At 36.8% G+C, this 16,304-nt stretch overlaps 1 pseudogene; it reads right to left on the reverse strand.

Annotated features, from left to right (window-relative positions):
* Window positions 1-1,668: 1,668 nt before the first annotated feature.
* On the reverse strand, window positions 1,669-2,061 carry LOC113897662 (annotated as a pseudogene).
* Window positions 2,062-16,304: the final 14,243 nt, after the last annotated feature.

Below are 16,304 nucleotides of genomic sequence, written 5' to 3' on the forward strand. Positions count from 1 at the left end.
GGTGACTGTAGCAATGAAATTAAAAGACGTTTACTCCTTGGAAGGAAAGTTATGACCAACCTGCTGCTACTGATAAGTCGCTCTAGTCGTGTCTGACTCTGTATGACCCCATGGACGGCAGCCCACCAAGCTCTGCTATCCCTGGGATTCTCCAGGCAAGAACACTGGAGTGGGTTGCCATTTCCTTCTCCATCTTCTTTCTCTATGACCAACTTAGATAGCTTATTCAAAAGCAGAGGCATTACTTTGCCAACAAAGGTTCGTCTAGTCAAGGCTATGGTTTTTCCTGTGGTCATGTATGGATGTGAGAGTTGGACCGTGAAGAAGGCTGAGTGCTGAAGAATTGATGCTTTTGAACTGTGGTGTTAGAGAAGACTCTTGAGAGTCTCTTGGACTGCAAGGAGATCCAACCAGTCCATTCTGAAGGAGATCAGCCCTGGGATTTCTTTGGAAGGAATGATGCTAAAGCTGAAACTCCAGTACTTTGGCCACCTCATGCGAAGAGTTGACTCATTGGAAAAGACTCTGATGCTGGGAGGGATTGGGGGCAGGAGGAGAAGGGGACAACAGAGGATGAGATGGCTGGATGGCATCACTGACTCGATGGATGTGAGTCTGAGTGAACTCCGGGAGTTGGTGATGGACAGGGAGGCCTGGCATGCTGTGATTCATGGGGTCGCAAAGAGTTGGATACAAGTGAGTGACTGAACTAACTAACTAACTAACTATCTCTATCCAGGAGAATATCTTCCTACCTGCTGCACCTGTGGGGAACACTAGTTGCAAATCCTCTTTCTCTCATCTCTTTAAGCTACATGTGAATGACTGATTATTCTACTTTGTTCCCCTGTTTCACATTAAATCTCAGCTTGAATGGAGTAATTAAATATACAAACTGCATTATATCTGTGTAATAGACATTTATCATTCTTTTAGAACACATGTCATGATTGAATACTTTTAGTATATATGAAAGTTCTCCTAAAGGGAAATACAGAAATCTGTCTTTCTTACCAAAGTGCATAGATTTGATCATGGTTCCACAAATCAAATTCACTGTGTGAAGCCTTAATCTAGAAACAAGTCTTTTGGAGAATCAAGCAACACATGGTATTTTGATCATGTTATGGGAGGCTAACAATGTTCCACTTTCAGAGTCAGTTTGGCAGTAATTCTAGCAGTTGTGCCTGATGGTAGCATGTGCACATTAAGCTGCAGGGTCTGTGAGTGACTGGCTGGGGTCAGTGCATTTCCATTGGAACCATCTTGTAGTTCCATTGTCTTAATGCTCCTCACTATGAGTCATTACAGCCTGGTATTCAGAATTTCTTAAGATTCTGTGGGCTTAATAATAACAATTGATCAATTCATTTCCTCTAGAAACTATTTAAAGATGTTTTGATTGATTGCAAACACACAAAGAAAAATCCTCTGACTCGTACACTCTAATACAAATTTTAAATCATATAAAATAATTTGTTACTTCAAGTTATTTGAAATAAGTAATAGAGAATATGTATCTATAAGAACACAGAGCAGAAGCCATTGAAATCAATACCCTCAGAAAATGAAGTAATATTTTCACTTGCTAGGGAAATATTTTTTTTCATACTTTTATACTTCGTGACACTTTTATTTTATTTTATTTTATTTTTTTGAGCAGTGCAGCCTTTATTAAGGTCGGGCCCCGGCTCACTTGGAGCTGGTGTACTTGGTCATGGCCTTGGTGCCCTCGGACACAGCGTGCTTAGCCAGCTCCCCAGGCAGCAGCAGACACACGGCCGTCTGGACCTCCCGGGACGTCAGTGTGGTTCAACCCGAGTACTGGGCCAGCCGGGCGGCCTCGCCAGACAGCCGCTCAAACAGATCGTTCACAAATGAGTTCGTGATGCTCATGGCCTTGGAGGAGATGCCGATGTCGGGGTGCACCTGCTTCAGCACCTTATAGATGTACATGGAGTAGGTTTCTTTGCCCCAGCTGCACCTTCTGGACTTCTTGTCCCCAGGACTCCGGCCCCGCCGGCCCCCAGACTGCTGCAGCTGTCCGTGCTCGGCGCTCATCCTCCAGTGTACTTCATGACACTTTTATTTTATACTCTGAATGCAATATGCAGTTTAGGTACATAAAGGAAAAAGGGGCTCCATTAGAAATATGGTTAATATATAATTGCAAGTTGTGGCTTATTGTTAAGATATTACCTAGTTCCATACAAACACACCTTTAATCTTTGAGAGAGATGTCTGATGATGTTAATGACTCTCTTTAATTTTTATCTTATAAAAGTTTTCAATAAGTTTCCAAATGAGCTGTGAGCCTTTGCTTATATGGCTGCTTTCTATATACAAATATAATGTAATAATGTAATAATATGGTCAGCTTTCTTTGTAAGGACTCTGGAAAGAAAACAATTCAAGGGCAATGCCCCAAATCATTGTTATTTGTAGATAATTTTTTTTAAAGTATATAGGAAGTGTCTTGGTTCAGAAAAAAAATAATGAAGTAGAAAATTTGACAGAAATAGATTTTTGCTATGAAAAGTGATTTAAACTCACCCTCATGCTATGATTTATTTTTATTTATTTATTTATTTTTTTTACTTTTTCCCCAAAAGCTTTATTTTTTTTTCTGTTTTTTTTTTTTTTAACTTTACAATGTTGTATTGGTTTTGCCATATATCAACATGAATCCACCACAGGTATACATCCTGAACCCTTCTCCCTCCTCCCTCCCCGTACCATCCCTCTGGGTCATCCCAGTGCACCAGCCCCAAGCATCCAGTATCGTGCATAGAACCTGGACTGGCGACTCGTTTCATATATGATATTATACATGTTTCAATGCCATTCTCCCAAATCATCCCACCCTCTCCCTCTCCCACAGAGTCCAAAAGACTGTTCTATACATCAGTGTCTCTTTTGCTGTCTCATATACAGGGTTATTGTTACCGTCTTTCTAAATTCCATATATATGCGTTAATATACTGTATTGGTGTTTTTCTTTCATGCCATGATTTAAAAAGCAATGCTCATTTTAAGTAGAGAACGCAAATAACAGAAAGTGCAGACATTGTATGCTTGATTTAGAATAAAGATACAACATTAAGCAGACATCTCAGGGATTAACAAGCCAATTTAACATTTCTCGGGAACCTAATTACGATCACTGAAATGGGAAGCAGACATCTCAGAGTAGATGGTGTGGATAAGCTGCGAGATGGCACACGTAGCAGAGGATCTTGACCAGCAAATCAGAGTCTACGACTTTCAAATGCTTAGTCTGTAGAGTGCATGCTCAGTTGCTCCATCGTGTCCAACTCTTTGTGACCCCATCAACTATAGTCTGCCAGGCTTCTCTGTCCATGGAATTCTCCAGGCAAGAATACTGGAGTGCATTGCCATTTCCTACTCCAGGGGATCTTCCCCAGCTCGGGGATCTTCCCCAGATCAAGGATCAAAACTGTGTCTTGTGCCTCCTGCATTGGCAGGCAGTTTTTTTATGACTGAACCACCTGGGAAACAGTCTACAATAGTCAAAACCACTTCTAAAGAGATACCTGTAAATGGAGATTAGAAGCTAGTGTGTCTATCTTTTACGTATTATCCCATATGTGTATGTGGCATTTATAGTTATCGCTATAAAATAATCATTATATATGTATGCATAATCATATTATCATTATACCTTTTGCCAATACCACGGAATTCCAAGAGAAAGATCCTTAACACATGGTTATATGTTAGTTACATGGTTCATGATTCTTGTAGATTCTTTGTGACAACCAGAATAAAGATTTTGGTGGCCTCAGAGCGCATTTTTCTATGTTATATGAGATTGGTTTACACCTAGCTAGTCTTTGAGCAAAACGGTCATAGAAACCTTAAAAATATTTCCAGTAAAGAGAACAAGTATAAGAGCCATGGAAGAAGCATATTTCTCAGGAAGCAAAAGTAGGGAAAACAGAAATGCTAACAACAGTAGAACATGCAAAGATTCACGGTACCTTTTAGTCTGAATAAAAGCAGAAATGTAAGATGCTCCACATTTGTATGTTGAAACAAAAACAATGCAACATCGACTTTAAGTGAGAGAAGTCAGGAAATAATAGGATCAGAATCCTATTGCAGTTTAATAGTAAGGGCAAGCATTTACTCATTAAACATAACGTTTTGTCCTGATAAAACAATTAGACCAAGGATCTGTTTCCTGAACCTGAATTCTTTCTGTGAAACAGAAGATATGCAAAGCTGCAGTACATTAATCCTTATGGATCCAAAGAGCTTTCCTGAAATATGTAATACAAAGTTGACTTAATGATTATGAAGTTAAAGAGCATAGGAAAGACAAAGCCCATTGTCCTTTCATAAGGAATTTATTTCAATATGGAGTCATTACCTTACTGCTAAGGACTGAACTGTGTTCCACCCAAAATCCCTATATTGAAATTCTAATTCCCAACACTTCAGAATGTGACTTAGCTGGAGGTAGAGACTTTAAAGAAGTGATTAAGTTAAAATGAATCTTTTAGGTTGGGTCTTATTCCAGTATGACTATAGCTCTTATAAGAAAAGAAAATTTGGGCACAAAGAGAGAGAACAGGGATGCACCCACAGAGCAGAAAGGTCCCTGTGAGGACAGAGTGAAAAGATATCCATCTGCAACCCAACCATAGAGGCCTCAAAGGAAATTAAATCTGCCAACACCTTGATCTTGGACTTCCAGCTTCCAGAAGTGTCAGAAAAATAAAATTCTGTTGTTTTAAGCCATCTGGTCTATGCTTTTTGTTATAGTAACCCTAGCACATCAATATCTTTACCATTGAATATATTTTGGCAAGACTTATGAATATGACCTATGCATATTATATTGTATTCAATGAATAAGATTCAATTTGGTCTATATATCATTGTCCATCTGTAATATATGCTAATGATTTGTATACATTAATTTTCTAAAAATGTTAACATTTTTCATGAACGAGCGCCATTTCAAAAGAGCTAAAATATAAATATCATTTGTGCCTCTCCATGTCAAAGTGACTAATATCTAGTTTTCTAATTAAGGGCATGTTAAATGTACATTAAAAGACACTTACTCCTTGGAAGGAAAGTTATGACCAACCTAGATAGCATATTAAAAAGCAGAGACATTACTTTTCCAACAAAGGTCCATCTAGTCAAGGCTATGGCTTTTCCAGTAGTCATGTATGGATGTGAGAGTTGGACTGTGAAGAAAGCTGAGCACCGAAGAATTGATGCTTTTGAACTGTGGTGTTGGAGAAGACTCTTGAGAGTCCCTTGGACTGCAAGGAGATCTAACCAGTCCATCCTAAAGGAGACCAGTCCTGAGTGTTAATTGGAAGGACTGATGCTAAAGCTGAAACTCCAATACTTTGGCTACCTCATGTGAAGAGTTGACTCATTGGAAAAGACCCTGATGCTGGGAGGGATTGGGAGCAGGAAGAGAAGGCGACGACAGAGGATGAGATGGCTGCATGGCATCACCGACTCACTGGACATGAATTTGAGTGAACTCTGGGAGTTGGTGATGGACAGGGAGGCCTGGCGTGCTGTGATTCATGGAGTCACAAAGAGTTATACACGATTGAGTGACTGAACTGAACTGAACTGTACATTTCTCTTTCAATATGAGTGAATTGAAAGAGAAAATTTAATTGCAAGTTAAATTTTTAAAAGAAAAATACAGATATTATCAGAATTTCTAACCCCAAACAGTATGTTTTAAACTATAAAATATCCTTTATAATGACTAAACATTTTTTATGTTGAATAGTACACAGCAAAATAACAATATTAAAACACATCCACTTGATTAAAGCTCCGGCTTTATGCTTACTAAAGAATTTCTCTTACTATTTCCTCTTCCTGACCTTTCTTACCAACTTCTAGTTTCAGGATGTACCTATAAAGTCAGTTACGTACAAAGTGATGGCACGTTTTTAACAAAGAATGCATATATCTGCCTGATTTATAAGAAAAAAAGAGATTAGTAGTCCTTAGAAATAGTAGTTTTACTAAAAAAGAAATTTGGTACCATGCTTACCAACTTTGGAAAAAAATGATTTAATGAAAACTGATATGGTGATTCCCACCCTGCTCAAACATTGAACATGAAATTCCACTCCCAATACTTTCCTAATGTGTTGCATTATGAATTCTAAAATGTTTGTGAGACTATAGCACTCATTAAAGCCCAGAAACTGACACATAGTCAGGTTTTGGTATGTATGTCTTGAATGAATGAATTGAAAATTTGGAAAATTAATGCACCATGATCTGAATGATCACTTAAACGTTTACACATCTTTGATATAATATGAAGAACTATATGGGCTTCCCAAGTGGCTCAGTGGGTAAAAGAATCCACCTGCAATGCAAGAGAGGTGCAGATTCGATCCTTGGGTCAGGAAGATCCCCTGGAGGACACTGAACCCACTCCAGTATTTCTGCTTGTAGAATCCCATGGACACAGGAGCCGGGCAGGATACAGCCCACAGGGTCACAAAGAGTTGGGCATGCTGAAGTGTCTGAGCACACATGCATGCACTATATAGCTTGCTTTAGGTATGAAAGTGAAAGTGAAGTTGCTCAGTCGTGTCCGACTCTTTGTGACCCCATGGACTGTAGCCTACTAGGCTCCTCCATCCATGGGATTTTCCAGGCAAGAATACTTGAGTGGGTTGCCATTTCCTTCTCCAGTGGATCTTCCCGACCCAGGGATCAAACCCAGGTCTCCTTCATTGTAGGCAGATGCTTTTACCGTCTGAGCCACCAGGGAGGCCCATATAGTTGCTTTAGGTTTGGATACTAAATAAAACTATGATGAAGTGAATTAAATGGTTTTTATGGGCTTAGTCATACTGTGAAGGGAATTGCAAAACTGAATTATCTTTTGGATATATTATCCAGATTTATTACTGACAAATTGCTTACCATCACTGAGAGCAATATATTATTTCATTCTTGTATTAAAATGTGAGATGAAAATACTGAAACTGTAATTCTAATTGTATTATCCAGCCCCTATATTTAATTGAGAATTTATCATGCATTTTAAAACAGACAACCTTTAGTCCACACAAACTTTTACAAACCATTTGAATGACATGTTAAAACTATTTATAAATTTCTGCGAACTGATGTAAAGCAGGAGTTCCCTATACTACTCCTCACACACTATCTTAGCTCTCTAATTTGTGAATGTTAAAGAAGAATGCTTACCACTGTCTATTTGCTATTAATAAACATCAGCTCAAATTTTGCTTTCCTTTTATACTCTAATAATAATTTTGAAAATCTTTAAGGACAATCTTTTCTCTATTGGACATATTTTTTAGGCAAAATCAAAAATTAAATCAAATATTTCACTTTTATTTGACTCTTTGGGATCCTATAAATTAGGGAAAGAAAAATTCAAAACAACAACAACAAAAAAGTGGCCATGAATTTACCATATAATTTGAGGATTATGGCAAAGTGTTGCCCTTAGTATTTCCTGAAAACTAAAACTTAAAGCTTGATAAGTTTGTTCATGGAACATCTAGTCTTCTCTTGGTGATAAGCTAGTACTTATTTTATACAAAGATGAATGCAACCCAGTTCCTAACTATATTGAATTTACAGTAGAGTATAAATGATGGTTAGTGATTCAGTTACAAACAACAGTTGAGCACCTTTATAGAACATTCTTCTATGTTCTATGGTGTTATTTAAGATAGCAAAATCTACTAAATAAATGCTCTCAGATAGTGGTCTTTTTGGTAGGTAAGCTGTATGCAATGCCATAAGGAGGGATTCTAGACAGTGGGTAATTGAGTAACAAATTCAGTGGTAGAGACTGTGTTTGAGTTCTCAGACCTGAACAGTAAACATACACTTTTAGTTGGACAAATTAGTGAATGCTAACCAGGTTTTCCACACCTCAGTGTTGGCTTAAATCTCCAAACTCATCACTAGAGATTCTTACAAGTAAGAAAAAAAGCTAGCACTGGGAGAGAAGAATTTTATATAAATTGTATAATGACCACTCAATGATGCATTCTCATAAGGTAATAAGATGCCCTGAATGAGTTTTCCCTATATATTAATGGTCTTCAATTATGCTACACACACAATCTCAAAATCCATAACCAAAAAAGACATGATTAACTAACAAGGTTTTGTACACCAATTGATAAAGTACCTAAGTTTGCTCCTACTAAAGAAGAAAAACATGATGATGAGGAGGGGCAGTAGAAGAAGGAGAGAGGAAAAGAGAAAGAGGAAAGAAGGAGAGTGTGGAAAAGGAGAGTATAAGGAGACATTATAGGAGGAGAGAAGAGGAAATGAGAATGTTTAGGAGGAAGAGGCGAAGAAGGGACAGGAGAGAATAAAATGAATTTAATTTTCATGAGTATTAACTACAATACTAAGTTATCCTATCTTTTGGAATCCTATGTTTGTTTTTCTATTTGTCAGCTTAAATTTACATCATTTTCCAGATTCCTGCTGGGTTAAAATGAAATACAACATTCCTTTCCAGGTCTATGACTTTAATGTTTTAGATTCTACAATCTTTTCAGTTTCTTCACAGATCACTCTTCTTCTTGATCACTATGTTGTAGCCACTAAATTCATTCAGTTCTTGGCTTCTGTGAGTTTTCTCTTCCTTGAAGTCTCAGAATATATTTTCTCTTCTGACATTCTTCCAAGACTGGCTGCTTGAATAGCTAACACCATGTATGCCACATTCTATGAGAGGGTCACAATGTCATTATTATTTAAGGTATCTCTTCATCGGCATATTGCAGTACTATGTCTGTATTGTTTATTATATTTTGCAATTTTGTGCCTTTTTCTTTACCTTTATTTAAATTATATCCTTACTACACACAAAAAAATAAGGCAGGGATAATACATGTCTTATTGATCATTGACTACATAATGCTCTAGGTAAGTATGACTCAAAAAATAGATGCTCAATAAAATGGTTTTTAAATAATGTAAACAATAGGTAAATTAAGATATAAATAAATAAATAAATGCTTTCTCATTTTTATACTCCTTATGGTTCCAATTTTCTTATTACCTTAATAGCTTTTTGAGATTTCCAAACTTCCATTTATCCAGAATTATTTAATTATTCTTTGACTTTGACCACATTTTCATTCCAAAATTTGTTTTGATTTTTTTTTTTGACCAGAATCCTGAGTCTCATTTCACCATAAAATGTCAAACATGAGAAACCTTTATATACTAACTCATATTTTGAAAACACTGCAGGCCTTTATTAGTACTTAAATAATAACCAATACTTGCTTTTTTTTCTTGTTGGTAAAATTTGTTTACAATATGACAAGAGTAAAAATCTGATAGTCAAAAATGATAGGCCCACTCTTAGCAATGATTGTCTTAGAAGTCTGTAAAACGGCCAAATTTTGACAAAAGAGATACATAAAGAGAAACAGCCTGTTATGGATTTTTATGTTCTGTCCAAGCACAAAATAGTTTCCTGTTGGTAACAAAATTTATCTTCAGAAACTGTCATTATATAACTGTGTTATATAATTGCCAGTGATGAACAAACTGAACCATGGACAGATTAAAAAGCTTCATATGTTTGGCTGATATTATCCCTCTCTCTTTTTTGTCTTAAGGGAGATGAAGAAGGTAGAAAAGATTTGACAGTCTTACATTGTATATAAAAGAACACAGAGTGGGGCTCAACATCCTGAGTGTGACCAGAACAAAGTGGTTTGGAAGACAAAAGGACCTAAAATTTTACCAAGTATTGTTGTTGTTGTTCAGTCGCTAAGTCCTGTCTAACTCTTTGCAACCCCATGGACTGCAGCACGACTATCTCTCAGAGTTTGCTCAAATGCATGTCCATTGAGTGTATGATGCCATTCAATCATCTCACCCTCTGTTGCCTCCTTCAACTGCCCTCAATCTTTCACAATATCAGGGTCTTTTCCAGTGAGTCGGCTCTTTACATCAGATGGCCAAAGTATTGGAGCTTCAGTTTCAGCATCATTTCTTCCAATGAATATTCAAAGTTTATTTTCTTCAGGATTGACCGGTTTGATCTCCTTGCTTCCAAGGGACTCTCAGGAGACTTCTCCAGCACCACAATTTAATAAATGCATTAGTCCTTCAGTGTTCAGCTTTCTTTATGGTCCAACTCTCACATTAGTACATAACTTCTGGACAAACCATAGCTTTGACTATATGGACATTTGTTGGCAAAGTAATGTTTGTGTTTTTTAATACACTGTCTAGGTTTGTCATAGTTTTTCTAGCAAGGAACAAGTGTCTTTTAATTTCCTGGCTTCAGTCACCATCTGCAGTGATTCTGGAGCCCAGGAAAAGAATGTCTGTCATTCACTGTTTCCACTTTTTCCCCATCTGTTTGCCATGAAGTAATGGGACCAAATTCCATGATCTTAGTCTTCTAAATATTGTTTTAAGTTGGCTTTTCTGCTCTCCTCTTTCATCTTCATCAAGAGATTCTTTAGTTCCTTTTCTTCCATTCAGGTGGTATCATCTGCATATGTGAAGTTGTTGGCATTTCTCCTGGCAATCTTGATTTCAGCTTGTGATTAATCCAGCCCAGCAGTAATGCTGTACTCTGTATAGAAGTTAAATAAGCAGGGTGGTAATATACAATCTTGATGTACTCCTTTCCCAATTTTGATCCAGTCCATTGTTCCATGCCCAGTTCTAACTGGAAATCTGTACCTGAAGAACAGAGGATGGAGACATCCTTTCAATCATCTTCCAATAATGAAAAACTGTCCTGTTGAAAGCTTAGACTTTTTTGTGCTCTAAGAGGACAAAACTACAGTGTAAGTTATAAGAAGGCAAATTTCTTCTGTCCATAAGAATGCATTTCCTAACTATTTAGCCATATAAAATTTTCATGAGCTGGCTCATAAGTAGTGAGTTCCTTATTACTGTAGGAATTTGTACTCATATATGGTACTGTTATTACTCAGGATTCAGTGACTTTACAGTATTTTTTTTTTCTTTCTTTTAAATGTAACTGTTGATTCCCCACAACTCTCCTGCCCCAAATAAAATCTTGCTTAGAATTCCAGTTTATAAATCAGGTAAGCACAACAATCCTTAGCTTGGATTGGGGTTAAACTGCCAGTGAACAATCCTAGTATCCCAGAGAACACTACTTGAAAACCATGAAATATTAAGTTTTGGATGAGGACTAGAATCTCTGAGATCCTTTTCTTTCTGAAAATCTATGAACAAATTAAGACATATCATATAGTGACACTCATCCACTCTCTTGAATTTGGATAAGGCAAACAACCTTAAATGTTCAGGTTATTTCTTTCTCCTTTCCCTATCTCTCTTCCTCTCTTATTTTTTGGTTGTACTGGGTCTTCATTGCTGTGCATGGGTTTTCCCTAGTTGTGGTGAGCAGGGGTTATTTATTTATTTATTTTGTGGTGCATGGGCTTTTTATTGTAGTGCTTTCTTGTATTACCTTCGTTCTGTCTTAACGGAGTTAAAGGAGGCCAAGAAGAACATAATCAAGCATAAAGATTTTATTTTATTCCACTCTTCTTGCCATATTCCACCTCCTCACCTGCTTCTTACCAGGAGAAGAAACAAGAAGTAAGAAAAAATAGGGAGCTGTTTGGCCATTAGCGTCCTCGAGCCTGGTTTCCATACTTTTTCAGAACTGAAGTTCACGCTACAGAGACTGTGTTATTCCATTACATTTTATGTATAAAAAAGTATTATTTTGCTTTACTATGGACTTTTAAATGGTTTTCCTCTACATTTTAAAATTGAGGATGAATAAGGGCCTTTTGTTGGATGTAGAGGAAACCAAGACTTTTAAAACTTATTCCACCCAAGTAACAGTCCTATAACTACTGCTGCTGCTGCTATGTTGCTTCAGTCGTGTCCGACTCTGTGTGACCCCATAGACGGCAGCCCACCAGGCTCCCCCATCCCTGGGATTCTCCAGGCAAGAACACTAGAGTGGGTTGCCATTTAACTCCAATGCATGAAAGTGAAAAGTGAAAGTGAAGATGCTCAGTCATGTCTGACTCTTCGCAACCCCATGGACTGCAGCCTACCAGGCTCCTCTGCTGATGGGATTTTCCAGGCAAGAGTACTGGAGTGCGTTGCCATTCCCTTCTCCAAACCTACTTAAATATTCCTCTGAAAATTCTTTATTTACTTCCAAATGCCATCTTTAAGTTATATATCTTCAAGGATCCTCATCAGCTACCTTCCGTAAAACAACATGGTATCTACTAATAAATAAAACATGACAGATTGGAAAACAGAGAAAGAAACAGTCTCTCTTCATAAGGCTTTAAATGTCTAAATATTTTACCTGTTTCTGATTTTTCTATAATATTTTACCTATAATATCAAGCCAGCATAAGAAAAAGAGTGATCAAAATGGCCAACAGCCAAATTGGGAAACTGAACCTCCAATGCCTCTGCAGCATTCCAGGCCTCCCTGTCCATTACCAACTCCTGGAGTTTACTCAAACTCATGTCCCTTGACTCGGTGATGCTATCCAGCCATCTCAACCTCTGTTGATGGATCAGGAGCATCCCCAAGAAAAAGAAATGCAAAAAAAGGCAAAATGGTTGTTTGAAGAGGCCTTACAAATAGCTGTAAAAAGAAGAGAAGTGAAAGGCAAAGAAGAAAAGGAAAGATATACCCATATGAATGCAGAGTTCCAAAGAATATCAAAGAGAGATGAGAAAGCTTTCCTCAGTGATCAATGCAAAGAAATAGAGGAAAACAATAGAATGGGAAAGACTAGAGATCTCTTCAAGAAAATTAGAGATACCAAGGGAACATTTCATGAATAAGATGAGCACAATAAAATACATAAATAGTATGGACCTACAGAAGCAGAAGATATTAAGAAGAGGTGGCAAGAATATACAGAAGAATGACACAAAAAAAGATCTTCATGAACCAGATAATCATGATGGTGTGATCACTCACCTAGAATCAGACATCTTGGAATGTAAAGTCAAGAGAGCCTTAGGAAGTGTTACTACGAACAAAGCTAGTGGAGGTGATGGAATTCCAGTTGAGCTATTTCAAATCCTAAAAGATGATGCTGTGAAAGTGTTGCACTCGATATTCCAGCAAATTTGGAAAACTCAATAGTGGCCACAGGACTGGAAAAGGTCAGTTTCATTCCAATCCCAAAGAAAGGTAATGCTAAAGAATGCTCAATCTACCACACAATTGCACTCATCCTACACACTAGCAAAGTGATGCTCAAAATTCTCCAAGCTAGGCTTCAGCAATATGTGAAAAAAGAACTTCCAGATGTTCAAACTGGATTTAGAAGAGGCAGAGGAACCAGAGATCAAATTGCCAACATCCACTGGATCATCGAAAAAGGAAGAGAGTTCCAGAAAAAACATCTTTTTCTGCTTTATTGACTATGCCAAAGCCTTTGACTGTGTGCATCACAATAAACTGTGGAAAATTCAGAAAGAGATGGGAATACCAGACCACCTGACCTGCCTCCTGAGAAATCTGTATGCAGGTCAGGAAGCAACAGTTAGAACTAGACATGGAACAACAGACCGATTCCAAGTCGGGAAAGGAGTACATCAAGGCTGTATATTGTCACCCTGCTTATTTAATTTATATGCAGAGTACATCATGAGAAATACTGGGCTGGATGAAGCACAAGCTGGAATCAAGATTGCTTGGAGAAATAGCAATGACCTCAGATATGCAGAAGACACCACCCTTATAGCAGAAAGCTAAGAAAAACTAAAAAGCTTCTTGTTGAAAGTGAAAGAGTAGAGTTAAAAAGTTGGCTTAAAGCTCAACATTCAGAAAACGAAGATCATGGCATCCAGTCCTATCACTTCATGGCAAATAGATGGGGAAATAGTGGAAACAGTGACAGACTTATTTTTTGGTCTCCAAAATCACTGGAGATGGAGATTGTAGCCATGAAATTAAAAGACCCTTGCTCCTTGGAAGAAATGCTATGACCAAACTAGACAACTATTAAAAAGCAGAGACATTACTTTGCCAAAAAATGTCAGTCTAGTCAAAACTATGGTTTTTCCAGTGGTCATGTATCGATGTGAGAGTTGAACTATAAAGAAAGCTGGGTGCTGACAAATGTATGCTTTTGAACTGTGGTGTTGGATAAAACTCTTGAGAGTCCCTTGGACTGCAAGGAGATCAAACCAGTCCATCCTAAAGGAAATAAGTCCTGAATATTCATTGGAAGGACTGATGGTGAAGCGGAAACTCCAATACTTTGGTCACCTGATGTGAAGAACTGACTCATTTGAAAAGACCCTGATGCTGGGTAAGAATGAAGGTGAGAGGAGAAGGAGATGACAGAGGATGAGATTGTTGGATGGCTTCACTGACTCTTGCACATGAATTTGAATAAATTCTGGAAATTGGTGATTAACAGGGAGGCCTGGTGTGCTGGAGTCCATGGGGTCATAGAGTTGTATACCACTGCAGCGACTGATCTGAGCTGAACTGAATGCACTCTGCTAAGATACCTCTCACTTGTAGCCAAAAAAGAAAAGCAGATGATAGACAAGCATAAAACAAAATACCATATTATTTTCATATTAAAATATATAAAACTCCCTCATTACTCATGTTTAAGTATAGCATAGTGACTCACCTTGAATCCTGTCTTATTGATTCAGAGTTCTTGTCAGAATATAAAATTTCTAATATCCTTAGGGTTTTTTTTTTTTTTTTTGAGTATTAGATGTTTCTACTAATTATAAATGTCTTTTGATGGCAAAAAGTATTTGTTGTGTATTTCTTCCAATTTCTAGATTTGATCTCTTTGACTTAGTTTATATATGGTTTTCAAGCTGTTGTCATATATATATATATATATGTAACACACATATATAATTTATTTATATACATATACAAGCCATTAGCAACTGACTGAGTTTTGTTTTTTTTTTTTTAATTCTTGTACATTTTAAAATAGCTGTGTTGGCACATTTCATTTTCATGACTTCCATGTTTGTTCTTTTGCTTATTTCTGAATTTATGGCATATAATAAGTGGCCAACTTTCCAGAAATCTAATCCCACAGTAGAAACTTTGTATGGAATCTAATATTCACAGTAAGTCTACTAAGCATGCATGAAGGTGATTCTGACTTCTTAGACCTCTTTGGCTAATTTTACAAATATCTCTAGGTGTCAAGTCTCCTATAAACATCTCCCATTCTTACACCACTCCTTATAATCCCCAGTGACTGAGTCTTCCACTCTTATGCTCATATAACTTAGACCCATTTGCATATCGTTGTCTTAATAGCCAGAGAAAATAATATATGTTCATAAGCAAATAGCCAAATGTATGTACATCAAGCAAATGCATTTTATTTTTTTTTTACTTTATGATATTGTATTGGTTTTGCAAATGCATTTTAAAGTTACCAAATGAATCAGAATATTCCATTTGATTTCTCTTTAAAATAAATTTTTGTCATTTTTTAAGCAGAGAAATTAAGGGTCTCTTTGTTAATGAGCTCTTTTATTCTGATTACAAAGTCATGAATTTAGAATTAAGAGTACAAAGTAAAGCGTTATGACTCAGGGATATCTCCTGTGGTCCCAGAGCTTAACCCCACTTAAAATATAAACACATACACCTAGAAACGTTAGTCCTTCTGGAGTTCTCTCACCATCTGGTTAGTCTTTCTTAAGCCTTACTCTTTTAGTTAAAGTTTCAAATTTCAGTAGAGTTTGCTCACAGAGCTCTAACTGTGCCAAAATATAAAACATAAAAGTGTTTTCTCTATAGTTCCACAACATCATCTATAACTGCAGAATTTTTATTTCTTTCCTTATGTCATCAATGTTGCTTCATGTAAGCTTCTATTATTAGATGTATACACATTTTCAATTTGTAAGTCTTCCTAATATATTTTCCATTGCATAACTCTGATATGTTTCTCTTTATCTCTACTCTGGTAAAATTCCTTGTTTGGAAGTTATATTTACCTATATTTTAGGAGTAATTCCACACTTACGTGTTTTGTTTGCATACTATATCTTTTTCTATTTGTTTTTTTTAGAAATAATCTTTGTGTTGATATTTAAGTTTTGCTTTTTAGTATATAGTTATTTATATTCAATTTGTGCTACAGTAACTATGTTAAATTCTACCTTGGACATTTGGAAAATTATGATGATTTTTAATTGCAGTATTTAGACAGCTGAGTCTTCCCTAGTGGCTCAGTGGTAAAGAACCTATCTGCTAATGCAGAAGAGGAGAGCTTGATCCCTGAGTG

This window comes from Bos indicus x Bos taurus, chromosome 1 (assembly GCF_003369695.1).
Source record: "Bos indicus x Bos taurus breed Angus x Brahman F1 hybrid chromosome 1, Bos_hybrid_MaternalHap_v2.0, whole genome shotgun sequence".
In the NCBI taxonomy this organism is placed as follows: Eukaryota; Metazoa; Chordata; class Mammalia; order Artiodactyla; family Bovidae; genus Bos; species Bos indicus x Bos taurus.